This window comes from Desmodus rotundus, chromosome 11, assembly GCF_022682495.2.
Source record: "Desmodus rotundus isolate HL8 chromosome 11, HLdesRot8A.1, whole genome shotgun sequence".
NCBI classification, from domain to species: Eukaryota; Metazoa; Chordata; class Mammalia; order Chiroptera; family Phyllostomidae; genus Desmodus; species Desmodus rotundus.
The window spans coordinates 14600556-14616039 of record NC_071397.1 but is presented as its reverse complement, the minus strand read 5'-3'; the positions used below and the strand labels follow the sequence as shown (position 1 = coordinate 14616039).

General features: G+C 33.3%; 1 protein-coding gene across 1 annotated transcript in view; it reads right to left on the bottom strand.

Moving 5' to 3' along the window:
- The window catches only part of PTCHD4 (patched domain containing 4), a 173831-nt gene that overhangs the window by 94169 nt on the left and 64178 nt on the right, over positions 1-15484 (bottom strand). The gene's annotated exons all lie outside the window — the stretch shown is intronic.

The following is a 15484-nucleotide window of genomic DNA, read 5'->3' as shown; positions in this document are numbered from 1 at the left end:
GTGCCCAAACAAGCCTTCAACTCCTCTATTGTCTGATATCATGTGTGCCCCCATTCAGTCATCATTCAGCTCTCAGATGTCTTGTCTGTTTTGTCTTTCCAACTTGGCAATACCATTTTGGGACTTTCACAGGACACATCACTCTCCGATTTCTTATGTTCTTTACTTTGATAAAGCACTTCCTGAAACTGCTAACCCATTTTATACACTTCACTCAGCTTATTGCTGGAGTCCCGATAACCTTCAAAAGCCCTTAATAATTACAGTTCAGCACCTAGAAAATGAATGTTTTCTTGGATGTCTCCCAAGAACAGGGTCAAACACACAATTCTACCATCCCAGAGAAAAATGATGACTTCCTCAGAGCCTTCTCTGCTCCCTGCTTCCAGGTGGGAAGTGAATTCTGTCTGACTCTAAGGCTGCTCAGATTTCAATGCATTAATACTTCCAGTAGCATTTATATCATGAAAGTAGATAATTTGAAATTAATAATTCAAATACCATTCCCCACTTAAAAAGGGAAAAGAATATAAATTGTAATTCACAAAAGAAGAAATTTATATTGCCAATAAGGAGATTTTCAAAGTTCAGCATCTATCTGATCCACCACTTTCACTTTTAGGTATTTATCCAAAGATCATGGGGAAAAAAAAACACTAGTTCAAAAAGCTATATACACCCCCATGTTCAATGCATTGTTATTTCCATTAGTCAAGATACAGAAACAACATAAATGTCCACTGATGGATGAATGGATAAAGAAAATGTGGTATAATGTGGTATAGACTTTTACAGTGAAGTATTATTCAATGTAAAAAAGAACGAATTCTTGCCATTTGTGACAACATGGATAGACCTGGAAGGATTATGCTAAGTGAAATAAGTTAGGCAGATACAGACAAATACTTTATGATCTCTCTTGTATGTGGAATCTAAAAACAAAACAAGAAACCACCCAAGGTTATAGGTACAGAGAACAGACTGGTGGTTGCTAGAGACAGAGAGCAGAAGAGTGAGCGAAACAGGTGAAAGGAGTCAAAAGGTACAAACTTCCAGTTATAAAATAAGTAAGTCACGGGGAGGTAATGTACAGCAGAGTAAATATAGTTAATGATACAGTATTGCCCATTTGAAGGTTGCTAACAGAGGAAAACCTGAAAATCATCATCCCCCCAAAATTCTGTAACTATGTATGGTAATTCAGGTTAACTAGACTTGTGGTGACCATTTGTAATTATATACAAACATCAAATCATTATGTTGCACACCTGATATAAACTAATATAATGTTGTATGCCAATTATGCATTAATATTTTTTAAAAGTTCAGCCTCAATAATAAGGAACATAAGTTGAAATGAAAATGGAATAGCATTTCTTGCTTTGGAAGTTCTCATCTGTTATTGGAATGAAATAATCCAGAATTGGGGGGAGTCTGAGGAAACCGACTCTGACTGCATGTGCCACTGAGAAGATAAATGAACATAACCTTGTTAAAAAGTAATTTGACTATATTATCACAGTGCACGTATCCCTTGACTTAGCAATTTTACTTTTAGAAATTTGTTATAAGGAAATAATTAGAGAGGTGGCTAAAACTGTATGTCCAATATGATAACATCAGCATTTTAATAACTGAGATAGTAGTGATAATAATGATAATAATGATAACCTCCATTGCATATTACTATGTGTCAGGCACCGTTCTCAACTTTATGAGATAGGTATTATTATTAGCTTTATTTTATCAATAAAGAAATTAAGCTTTAAAGAAGTTAAGTAAGTATCCAAAGACTCACAGTTACTAAATGGTGGGACCAAGATTCTAATCCAGTCAACACAGCTCTAGACTTTTCAGTCATAATCACTAAAAATAGGGGGCTGACTATATTACCACACACCTATATGATGGAATGTTATACAGACTCTAAATTTTTTTAAAAATCCAATTGCATTGAAAAATATCCACAAAATATTATTGAGTGAATAGAACAGGTTAGAACAACAGATGTTTTAGTCTAGTATCAGTTTTATTAAGGTTTGGGTGTGTCTATTGTGGTAGGCAGACTTCTAAAGCAACTCCCAGTGATCCCCGCCTCCTGCCTTTTATTTATGCATCCTTCTGTAATCCATCATCTTTGAATGTGAGCTAGGGATGGGAATTTGCTTTGTAATAAAAAAAATAGAGGAAAAGTGATGGAATGTCACCTCTCTGATTAGGTTACAAAAGTCTATGACTTCCGTTTTGCTCACAGGCTTCCTTGTGCGCTTCCACAAAACCCACTGTTGTTTTGATGAATTCCATATGACAAAGAATTGAGAATAGTCCTTGGCCAATGTCTAGGGAGGAACTAAGACCCTCAAAGTAACCGTCTGAGAAACAGAACCTTGTCAACAATCACTGAGTGAACTTGGGAGGGATCCTGCCCTAGCTGAAAGTAAATTACAGCCTAATAAGAGATCCCGAAACGGAGGATCCAGCTAAGCCATATTGGTTTCTGACCCCCCAAAACTATAGATGATAATTGCTATTTTAAACTGTTAAGTATTGGGGTAATTTTTAGGCAGCAACGGATAACTAAAATATATATGTACAGCATTTTCCAGAATTATCTTTAGACAATATAATTAAGATAATGATAATGACTCCTTTTCAACTTTGCTTCATTTCTACTTTGAAGTTTTTCTATAAATAGCATATTTTATTTGTACAATAAAAACACATTGGAAAGAGAAGAAAAAGTAAAGATAACAAAATATATATCTTTTAGTTCATAACTTCAGAAGTTTTTTTCCCCTCAACAAATATGATGAAGCCTATGAGGGTAAAGTTGCTTTGGCCTGACAGCTCCTGAATAATTGCATTGTGTGAAATTATTATGCTTTCCAAAACTATGCTTTCTTTTGGTGAAATGATTTTTGGTAACTAGAAACAGGGAAGTTAGGAAATAATTACAGCTAGCCTTGTCACTTTCTCTTCCTCATCCTCTTCATTCTTTTTTTTTTTTTTTAGTTTTCCATGTTTTGTAGTCTCCTTAGTAATTTACTCAGAGTTTTGATGCTCTTATGCTCCTTTCAATTTCTCCTAATATCTCGTAACTACTGCTATTACTGCTACTCACAGTTCTTAATGCTCCTACCACTCTCTCACTTGTTTACTGCAGAGCACTACCAAACTACTAAGACGCAGTGTTACCTAGCAGGCAGGAGCATTCTGTGTGAGTGTGAAACCTTACTCCACCTGCTGAGTGTGTATTCTGGAAATGTAACTTAAACTCTCTATATCTCAATTCTATTTTATGAAAATGAGCATAATAACAGTGTCTACTTCATAGTTTATTTGAATATTAAATGACTTAATTCACCTAGAACAGTGGCACATCAAGATTCAATAAATATTAGCATTTATTATGAATACCTATCCATATTAATGATTGCTAGATTTTTAACCATAATAATAACTACCAGTTATTCCATCCTTTCTATATTCCAGGTATTATGTTAAACACTTTACAGACACTTTCTCATTAATTCTGCAAAATGACCCTGTGATATGGATATTATTATACTGATGATGATTAAGCAAACTAAGGCCAAGTAAAGTTACGTAACTCATCTAATGATAGAACAATGAAACAGTAAAGTCAGAACTGAATCTTATTTCTTCAAGTGTGGGATGTGTACCACAGGTGAAATGATTTTAGTAAGTATATGGACCCATCTGTTTCTTTGTTGTATCAAGACTCTAATGCACTTAGAAATAAACAGAATAATCTATTCATTTTCAGGCTTTCATAAAAATACTAAGTTTATGAAAATTAAATAAACTCCTATATGAATAATAGTCAAAAGCATTATCACCTACATAAAGAAGACCTTTTCCAAAGACTGCTATGTAATTCTATTTCTATAACATTCTAAAAGAGGCAAAAAAAAATCAATTGTTCGGTATTATTTGAACAGTGGTTGCCTCTGAGGGGTGAGGGTGAAGGTAGGGATTACTGGGAAGGGATATGAGGGAATTTCCTGGGGTGGTAGAATGTTCTATATCTTGATGGGGGCTTGAATCATACAGATTTTTTCCCTCAAAAGTCAGTGAATGGTATAATTAAGATTTGTGTATTTATTGTACATAAATTTACCTCAAAAGAAATAATAAACTCTAAACAACATTGAATTCTAGTAAATGACATGTACTTTGAAGTGGTTAGAGGTAAAGTGTAAAATGCATAAAAATAAGATGGTTAATCAGTGAGGTTGGATAGATGAATAGCTATGTGATAAAGAAGTATAGTAAAGTTCAATTGTAAAATCTAGATTGTAGGTATAATTCTTTCACCTTTTGTGTATGTTTTCAAATGTTTGTAATAAAAATGTAGGATAAAGTAAGTTCTTAAAGAACATAACTGCTGTTTTTTATTAGCTAGCAAGTTATGTTGATATTTAAGAACTTTACTATTTCTAAATCTGTACATATATATTAAAAATTGGATAAGAGCCTTGGCCAGGTAACTCAGTTTGTTAGAGTCTTGCCCTGATGCGCCAAGATTGCAGGTTTGATTCTCAGTCAGGGTGCACACAAGAGGCAGCTAATGAATGCACGAATAAGTGAAGGAACAAATCAATGTCTCTCTCTCTCTCTCTCTCTCTCTCTCTCTCTCTCAAAATCAATCAATAAATAAATTTAAAACATATTGGACAAGAGCCCTCTCTGTAAGTAAAGCACTATAAAAATCTAAAATTTTCTAAGTTCTTATTTCCTATAAATCCACAAAATCAATCACTATAATTTATATATTTGTTGCATTTTTGATGTCCAAGGAACAAATATTCTTCCCTGGAGAGTAATACTATTTTTAAAGAAAATAGTCTTATTTCTACTAAGTTTTAAAATACACTATATAATTCTTCAACATGAATACATCAATATAGCTGACTTTTCTAGGACCAGAACAAGGATAACTATTTATATTCATGCACAGAATCTAAAATGTTCCAGTGCAGATCAAACACACTTTTTTAACCATACAAGAAAAAGAATTCTATTGTTATGTGTAAGACTATTAAAACATGAAGGAAGATGATTTTTTACAGCACTTATAGAGTAAGGATAGATCTTAAATAGAATAGGGGTAAACCCACGACCTTTAGACTACAGACCCACATTTTTGTATTCATATGTTGCTATGCCACAATTTTTATTTAGTCAAGGAAAAAATCCAGGCTTGATGAAAAACTGGGCTAGACTCAGAGTCAGGAGGAATGAAAATTAGTGGCAGAAATGTTAGTAACTTAAGACACACAGATGACACTATCTTACTGGCAGAAAGCAATGACTTCTGATGAAAGTGAAAGAAAATAAGCGCCAAAGCAGGACTGCATTTGAAGAGCAAGAAGACAAAAATCATTACTAGGAAAGAAATACACATCTTTAACATAGGCAATGAAGACTTCAAAACAGGTAAAAGACTTTGTTTTATGTTGGTTGGGTCATCTGTACAAATGCATACTGCAGCCAAGAAATCTAGAGAAGGCTGAGATGCCACGGGGCAGCAATGGAAGGATTAGGGACGATCACTAAGAGCAAAGATGCGTCGATGGAAACCAAGGCCAAGATCATCCACAGCCTCATACTCCCAAGTATCACACATAGATGTAAGAGCTGGACAGTGAAAAAGGCTGACAGGAAACACAATGGATGCATTTGAAATATTGTGCTGGAAGAGAGCTCTGTATATACCCTGCACCACCAGAAAGACAAACTAGTGGGTCCTACAGCATATTAAGCCTGAAACATCACAGGAGACAAAAATGACAAAATTGAAGCTGTCTCATTTTAGGCACATCATGAGAAGTCAGGGTTCATTGGAAAAGATAATAATACAAAATGAGGCAAAAGTAGGTTTACGGTTGTGAGTACACGAAATAAAGTTTATTCGTGTATTGTTATGTATTGACTATTGTATTATTTTCCATATGAACAACTATAAGCCTTCTTCTGTCCCATCCTGAAGTGGGAAAAATAGGAGACGGCATGAAAAGAGAAAGACCAAGTATGAGATGCATTGACTCTATAAAAGAAGCCATAGGCATGAGTCCACAGGAGTGGAGCAGGGCTGTTGAGGACAAGACATTGTGTACATCACACATTCACAGCAGATTAGGAGTCAGAGCCAACGCAAAGGCAGGTAACACCCGCGAAAAAATTTACTGCATGTTGTACTTGTATAATTCCATTCATAACTTCTTCATATTCATTTTTTTGCTGTATTATTAATTCCATTTTTCAATTTGAACAGTCTTATCTCCATACCTGCTCATCTTACTTAAAAATTTTAAAATTCCCTCTATCCTTCAATGAATTTTCAAAGAAGTGAGATTTAAGTATATGAAGAATTATTTTAAATCACGTTTTAGATACACTTGTGTAACTGCAATGACAATTGCTAAACAATTCTAGTAACGTAATGGAATGTTATTACATTTCTAAGACATATTTTTAAAAATATGTTCCTCAAAAATAAATTCTTAAGCTTCATATAGAATCTCATAATTATAGAATTTCTAAATAATTGTTCTAAGAAAACATGTGAAAAGGTAATAAAAAGTTAAAATATAAGGTCATTTTTAAAAATTTTCATATCCCAACATTACGCATAATCAGAGTATTCCCCACTGTGAAAGGCAAGAGGTACTCACAATTCTATATTCCTTCCCAATTTGGTTATAATATGTATTTTACATTTTTGAGATTCATAATGGTTGCATTCAATTCTATATCTGTAATTCTCAGACTTAGCAACTTTGGTTCTATTTTAATTACTTTTATCATGGTTTCTCAATTGTGAGTTCTAATTTAAATTCCCTTTTAATGACATTTTCTAAAGGAGTTTCTATGTCAAGAAGGGGTCATGTTTTCTATTTCTCTGGGCTGACACACGAGATCATCTATCTTTAATATTAATGCTTGAAAGACAATTGGGATAATTATGAATATTTTATTTCTGTTCCATATTTCTACATTTTCCTTCAGAATCACGGCTTATCATTATGTTGATTCCTTTGTCTCCATCTCAAATTTCTTTAATTGCTTTCTATTTTTGTTCTTTTCATTTTGTGTGATTTCCTCAAGTCTGTATTCTACGTTTCTGTGTTTTCACTCTTGTTTATTTTATATTTTGTTCCAATAATTGTTTTAGTTTTATCCTCCCTTTTTCCCTGCTGAACTCTGCCAGCTTGATTCCCTTCTTTTTGCTGTCTCATCAGTTTTTCCTTTTTTTTTTTGTCTATTTTTCACTTTTTTTTATAATCAGGGAGGTCATGGCATTTGAGTTTTATGTGGAGCAAGCTTTGAGGTTTCTCCTTTTCTGGGATAAATTACTCTTGTGGTAGAATTCCATCATCTGCATCATGCTTATATTCTTTTCTCCTTCACTTTCTCTGCTGGCACCTCTCCAGTTACTGAAAGGAGACAATTCTATTAGGACCAACTGGAGCAGCTGAGGTGGGTTCACCTTCAAGTTTCAGTTTGAGGTGGATATACTAGTTTCCCCACTAAACCCTCTGTGTCCTCTCTCCTGGTTCCACATCTCCATTTCGCTTTTGGTAATCAGAAGGTCAGGATGGCTTGCTGAGACCTTCCTGAAAGGATGGGATCCCTAGTTTAGGGGTAGTCCACACTGCTCCCCTAAGGCCCTCACCTAGGCTTTCCTTCATCAAGGAAATACTCTTTCCTTTGCTCCATTTTCCTAACATTTTACATCAGACAAAGGTTCCTATGGGACATTCCTTGGACTCTCCCAAGGCTGGCCTCAGCTTCCACATCTCATTTCAATATTAGAAGGATGGTTTGAGCTCAGAATTGTGACATTTAGCTGTCAAGGAATCTGCAGCCCACTGTAAGACCAAGGAGTTGGATAAAGGTTGAATCTCTACATCCACCCTCATTGTGTTCCAATATAGCAGATATCCACAATTAATGGTTTGGGGTTGTGACTCTTTGGTTGCTTTCAGTGGCTTGTAAGGGAGGGAAGTTATTAAAAATGTCTGTACAAGCATCTTTAGTTAGCAGCATTGTTTATCTATAAAGCTGATATTAAGTCCCACCTTACCTTGAATTTTCTTCAACAAATCAACCACAATCTGATCAATCTCCTTTATGGCTCCTTTCTAGTGCTTGCTATTTTATCTCTGCAAAATATCTTAGATTATATCCTAAATCAGTCCTTATGTTTTCATATGTGTAAAAAGTTAAACTTAATCTCTATGAACGAAGGGATCACATCAGTCTTGTCTACCTTGTTTCCCCACTACCTAGAATAGTCTCTAGCAGATAATGTGCTCAAGAAAAAATTTCAATTAAATAGTAAATTAACTCATAGATGTAGTACAAACTGACTTTGAAACTGATATTATCTTTGAGGGGATCCAATGCATATTAAGATTAATTTTGAAAACTTTTTAAAAGGACTATAAAATAATATATATTATGTACATGGCAGTAGAGAGTAAATAAGCCCTTAATGCCTTGAGAATGGAATTCAATTAATTAATTATAAAAGAATAAAACTAGATTACCATTTGTCCCCATGTATAAAAATTAATTAAAAATGGATCCAAGATCTAAGTATAAGATCAGAAACAATAAATTACATAGAAGAACTTATGGACCTTGGTCAGAGAGAACATTTTATGAATTTGACCCCAAAGGCAAGGGAAGTAAAAGCAAATATAAAGGAATGGTACTATAGCAAACTAAAAAGCCTCTGCATAGCAAAAGAAACTGACAACAAAACAAAAAGACAACCAACCAAATGGGAGATGATATTTGCAAACAACAGCTCCAACAGGAGGATGAGTCCAAAATATATAAAGAACTCACACAAGTCAGCATTGAATAATCCATTTAACAACTGGGCAGAGGACCTGACCAGATGCCAGTACCAAGAAGTCACACAAACAGCCATCAGATAAAAGAAAAGATGTTCAATTTCACTAGCTATTAAGGAAATGCAAATTGAAACTACAATGAGATACCACCTCACACCTGTTAGAATAACTATTATCAACAAGACAATAATAATAAGTGTTGGGAGGTTATGGAAAAAAGGAACCCTCATTCACTGATGGCGAGAATATAAACTGGTACAGACACTATGGAAAACAGTATGGCAGTTCCTCAAAAAATTAAGAATAGAGTTACCATATGGCCCAGGAATCCCTCTTCTGGGTCTACCCAAGAAACTCAAAAACATTTATTCATAATGATATATGCACCCTTATGTTCATTGCAGCATTATTCATGGTGGCCAAGACATAGAGACAACCAAAGTGTCCATCGATAGAGGATTGGGTAAAGAAGATGTGGTACATATATATCAATCAAATGAAATACTACTCAGCCATAAGAAGACATTAAATACTTCTTTTTGCACCAACATGGATGGACCTTGAGGATATTATGCTAAGTGAAATAAGTCAGTCAAAAAAAGCTAAGAACCATATGATTTCATTCATAGATAGATATAAAACTGAAACTCATAGACAAAGACTACAATATGGTGGTTACCAGAGGGACGTGGGTGGTGGGGTAGTAAAGGGTAAAGGTGGTCAAATATATGGTGGCAGAGATGATTTGACTTTGCACGGTGGGCTCACAATGCAATATACATGCATTGTGGAAATGTACATTTGAAGCCCATGTAATCTTACTAACCAATGTCACCTCAGTAAATGTGATAATAAATAAAAAATAACCAATACCTAAAAAAGAAAAATAATTAAATATAATTGAAATAAATTAATATAATTAAATATATTAAAATAAATTGCATATATATCTTTTATTTTATTTTTATTTTTTTTATTCAGTTACAATTGTCTGCATTTTCTCCCTATCTGCTTTTAAATAAATTACATATAGAGCTGCATTTGGAAGAATACTTATATAAAGTACATGTTTCTAAAAGTTATGGTAAAATAATGTAGACATCAAAGATAAGTGATAGACAAAAGCAAGAGAATTATGTTAGAAATAGACAAGAGGAAGGTAAAAAGTTTGAATACTACAGTTTGTGAAGTATTCTTATTTTTTGTTTGTTTCTGCAACAGAAAAATTAGTTTTAGCACAATTAAAAGAAAAGGACTAAAGGAAGATTTCAGGATGTCTTACAATGCCAGTGTCGGATTTAGGCATGATTCAGAAAATGTTTTTGAATTTCAGAAGAGAAAGGTTTGGTTTTCAGTAGTTTAAATATTTAGTTTTCCTACAGTTCAGGCAGGCATCCTGAAAGCAATTTAAAAGCATGATATTAAAACCATTTTTTTAAATATGTATTTTTCTATTTTACAAGGTACATTTGGTATTTTAAGATTTGAAGGACAAATAACTGAGATTTCCTAGTTTAGTTTTTTTTAATAGTACAACCATATGACAAAACTCAGTCTTTATGTGTATTAGGATAAAATTTTGCTAAATGCCTAAAGTTATTTGAACACATTAAAGAAAACTAAAGACAGTAAATTACTGATAAACTTAACAAGCAATGCTTACAGCTTAAAAGCTTATGAATTTGAAATTTTAAAAACTCTAAATATTATGGTAATGTAGGCTAAATTGTCTTTCTAATCTTAGAACCTAGTAAAAAAGGGGAATTCTAGTCTTGCATTTAAGAAATAGAATGAGTCATAAATATCAAACATTTGGCAGTAAACCAAATGGCATTTTTACCCAGTTCCTATGCAAATTCATGACAGTACCACAAATGTACATGTGATATTGAAATGAAAAGAATGATGTATTTGCTTCACCTTGTAATATGGTGTGTTGAAACAAAAACAAGAGGCTCTATATGGTTAGTGACACAAAACATCAATAAATACTTGGTTATAAATATATTTGCATGAGTAATGTTTCCATATAAATATATTTAAAATTGATAATTTTGACTGGCTTTATAATTACTGAAAACTGTAAAAAGTTCAAGGCATTCCTACTTTACCATATATTAACTTAAATCTTAAATACAATGTTTTAAGGGTAATTTCTCTAAAACTGATTCTTTTAAATAGGAAAACATCTAGTTCATGTAAAGTTTCAAGGCAAATCAATAGATAGTTGAGAAATATCTAAAGTACATATGTGGATACAGTTTCAAAAGATATTTACCAATGATCAAAGAAAAATAAATGTTAATAAATGTAATGATGATATAATTAACAATCTGGAGAGCATTATGCTAAGTGAAACAAGATAGGCAGTGAAAGACAAATACCATATGATCTCACCCATAAGTGGACCCTAATCAACAAAACAAGCAAGCAAAATAGAACCAGAGACATTGAAATAAAGAACAAACTGACAGCAAGCAGAAGAGAGGTGGGAGGAGTTAAAGGGGACAAAGAGGAAGGTTTGTCAAGGAACATGTATAAAGGACCCATGTACAAAACCAAAGGGGGTGAGTTTGTGTGCAGGAGGTGGGGATGGGTGGGGTGGGGTGTGGTGGGCGAAAATGGAGACAACTGTACTTGAACAACAATTAAAAAAAGGAAAAAAAAAGAATGTTTTTTACAATAAAAATATCCTCTCCACTTCAAAATCAGACAGCTGAAGAATCTAACTATGGAGTTCTAAATGCACAGTTTTTTTCTTTAACCATTAACTCAAGCAAACATTGTGGTTCAACTACACGTTAATAAACTTATCAATGTATTAATGGAAAAAAGAATGTGTTATGCTCACACTTATGATCTAAAATAAAATGAGGCATAACTTTGGCTGAAGAAACTGAAAAGTCAGGGAAAACAATTACAAAATATAATTTAGAATTTGTTTAAAGTTTGGTCTAAAGACAAATTTTTATATCTTATATAGTGTTAGGGTTTTCTCTATGAATTTAATGTGAGTATGGGATTAACTCAGTTCTCTGCAATGAAATGCATAATATAGCAATTTCAAATATACTTGTGACCATTCCAATACATTTCATTTACTTATGAGAAATTTTTATTCCTAAAACATAATGTATCTCTTCATGTAATTCCATGAAATTATTCCCAGAACCTAACCTCTTATTGACTCTCGCCATCCTTATGGATGGCTCCCATTCTCACTGCTCCTGTGAGCTGTCCTAGTTGAGTAACAGGTATGTTGATAGGATTGGTCGTCTGTGCATTAAAGAAATATTGGAAAAGGCCACATAGGACGAAATGAAAAACATGCTAAAAACCTATAAATGGTACAAGGACAAACATCAGGACACATGGAATTTTATGAACTAACTAGCTAAAATGATGTAATATATTTGGATAATATATTAGCCAATATATTTTGTTACCACATTTTATATATATTTATTAGCCATATCTTTTATTACTGCAGCTAATTTTATTACTAATATATTACTATTAATTTTATTAATTGGCATTAATATTGATACTTTATTAATATTAATGCTATTTTATTAACATTAGTATTTATATTAATATTAGTAATAAAATTAGCTGCAGTAACAAAAGATATGCATGGTTAGCAAAACATTGTATGAAAGCCATTTATTTAGTCAAAATATTTCATGTTACAAAGTTAGAAATTTGTAAAGATTAGAAGAAAAACAATTAATGGAATTACTATCCTCATTCAATTTCTTTTCTTAAAAAAACCCTTCATTTAATGAAGGGTGAATGAAACTAGTTTTAATAAATAAAATTCATACTGACACAATTACTATTTGTTTTATATATCCATATTTAGGTAATTTTTATTGTTGTGCCCAATTTTCACTGTTAATTTAAGGCATAGAAAGCCTAACATTTTAGCACAATAATTTTTCACTCAAGGACACAAATATTTTTAGCAATACTCATTGAGTCTATTTTATGAGAAAAACTTGTGTTAATGTTATCTTATACTAAAGTGAGATTTTCTTTCTTAAATTTTGCTTGCATTTTTTTGGCTTGTTGGTTTTTCAATAGTTAACTTGCTTCTGAACAGTGGCCAAGCAGACTTATCTCATGCTAAATCTCATTCTATATTGAACTGAGCAACTGTGTATGCATAAGTATATAGTTAATATTCTAATATGATGTACTAATACATTATACTATTACACATACTTTCTATCAGATGGGAAATACGTCTGAGCTTTGAGTGAATCTTGTAGACAATATTAGTTTTGTTTAGAGAACTTTACTTAGTCTAATAATTAGCTGCTTAAAAAGACCTAGAGAGACAATATGCTTAGTGGCAGAGAGCTGGGATGGAGCCAGAGCTCCTGGACTTGTAGCCTGGCCCCAGCACATATTATCTAACTCAACCTTTAGCCAAATATTAAAATTCTATCTGCCTCATTGTTCTTATCTAAAACAAAAGTTTGTACAGAATGGCTTACTTTGAGTTCAGAGCATACATGTGTCTGCTCTTAACTCTCTGCACCTACTTCACAAGACATTCTTTATCATTTACTGTCATCGAAGCTCTGGACCTGCTTTGCTTAGTGTACCTTTGTTATGTTTTCTATACCTCTGGTCTAATTCAACTCACACCCAGAATTCTCCAAAGAATTATATTTGGGGACTGTAAGCTCTCAGAACCACCATGAACATTATTTCTGTTTTCTCTTACACTGTACATCAAATTGTAGGATAGGATTACAAACAATATCATCTAGTAATATAGTTGTTGGCATCTTCTACCCTTTCTGAACATGGATATGAAAAGTAAGTCACTGTACGGGGAAAGCGCTTCATGAATATCACATTCCGCACTGGTAATTTAGTGGCTTACTCTGGGTAGTCATTCTACTCAACTAACATTTTGGAACATTTTGCTTCTATATTTAAGTTAAATTTCTCATAATGGTAAACACTTTTTGGAGGGAAGGAAATGCCAGTGTTTCAAAGAAATGGTAATAATTGGTCAGCAGAAAAGTAGGCTTAAAAAAGTTTGTATTCAAATGTTATCTATTAAATAAAAAATTAAAGATAATGAACAAACTGTTATCTATAAAATTATGTGAAGAGCCAATTTGGGTTAGAAGACTGTTAATATTAATATTAGGTACACAACACATATAAATCAAGAAAAGACTAAAATAATGATGGTTTTAAAACAGGGCCCAGAATAATAATGTAACCATTAAAAGTAAAACTGCAGCTGCTTCTGTTTTCTGATATTAAAAAATTGTGTTATTTGGATCAATCCTTTAGCTGGAAAAAAAAAAGCTGGATAAAAAGTAAACAGAAAATGTACTGACAAATCTCATCATTTGTACATCACTAAAGAGATTCAACTTTAAGGCCAAATTCTTGGGGTAGGATTGAACCTAGAGTGCTAAGCAGAATTTCACAGCAATTCATTTTTCCTTGTGAGGTTTTAACAATAGAAACACTTGGGCAAGAGATCAATAGCTTCAAGAGGTGAGGGGGGACAGAAATGTATTGGCTACTAAAGTTGAAAGGTCATATTGTGACAACTTCTCCACCTCAAGCTGGGATGTCAGAGGCCACAGATTTAGAGCAATGCCACGCTAGAACTCATCCCTAACCCTGCTTCAAGTTAAAGAGCATTTTGGGGATTGCATCTATGCTAAGCAGAGCAGGAGAAGAAAAATTAAAAGGAAAAAATAGATAATATTATATGTGTTGTTTTTTAATCTTCACCTGAGGATACATTTATTGATTTAGAGAGAGAGAAAGAGAGAGTGAAACATCGATTGGTTTCCTCCTCTATGGGCCCTGACCAGGAAGCAAACCTGCAAACTTTTGGTGTACAGGACTCACTAACTGAGCCACCCAGCAGGGCTGAAGTTGTTTTCATAGGTGGGTCTTTGTGTGCATCTACACACTGAGACCCTGGGTGGGGTGGGGAACCTCAAGCTGTGAACTATGTTTGAGATGGTTTCCAATTTTAACTCCTCCCACGTACCAGACAGCTAGAAACACAAATACCCTTTGGAAGAGTGAATACCATTGTAGGAATCTGAGTATATGCGTACATTTGTTCAATTATAATGACTACCAGACACATAGATAACTAGGCATTCAAGAAAACAAAGTGATTGATTTAAGACCTGTCTGAACAGCATAGAGCAGCAGAGCCACAGAGACCTCAGATAACAGAATGATTATAAAGAGCTATCATTATGTGAATTATTATATAGAAGACTATGCTTACTTTCAAAATATATAAACTTAAAAGTAACTTCAGAGATCATGAAATGGGTATAGAAATAGGAGGCTCAAAAAAAAAAAAACCCTAAATAAAACTTGTAGAAGTTTTTAAAATCTAATGATAAAATAATAAAAATTCAATGAGTCATTTAGAAATATCCTAAGTGCAGTATCTCAGCCTATTCAGGCAACTGTAATAAAAATGAAGTAAACTGGGCCACTTATGAACAACAAACATTTATTTTTCACAGTTCTGGAGGTTTAGAAGTCCAAGATCAAAGTGGTGGTAAATTTGGTTTTGTAGTGAGAACCATTTC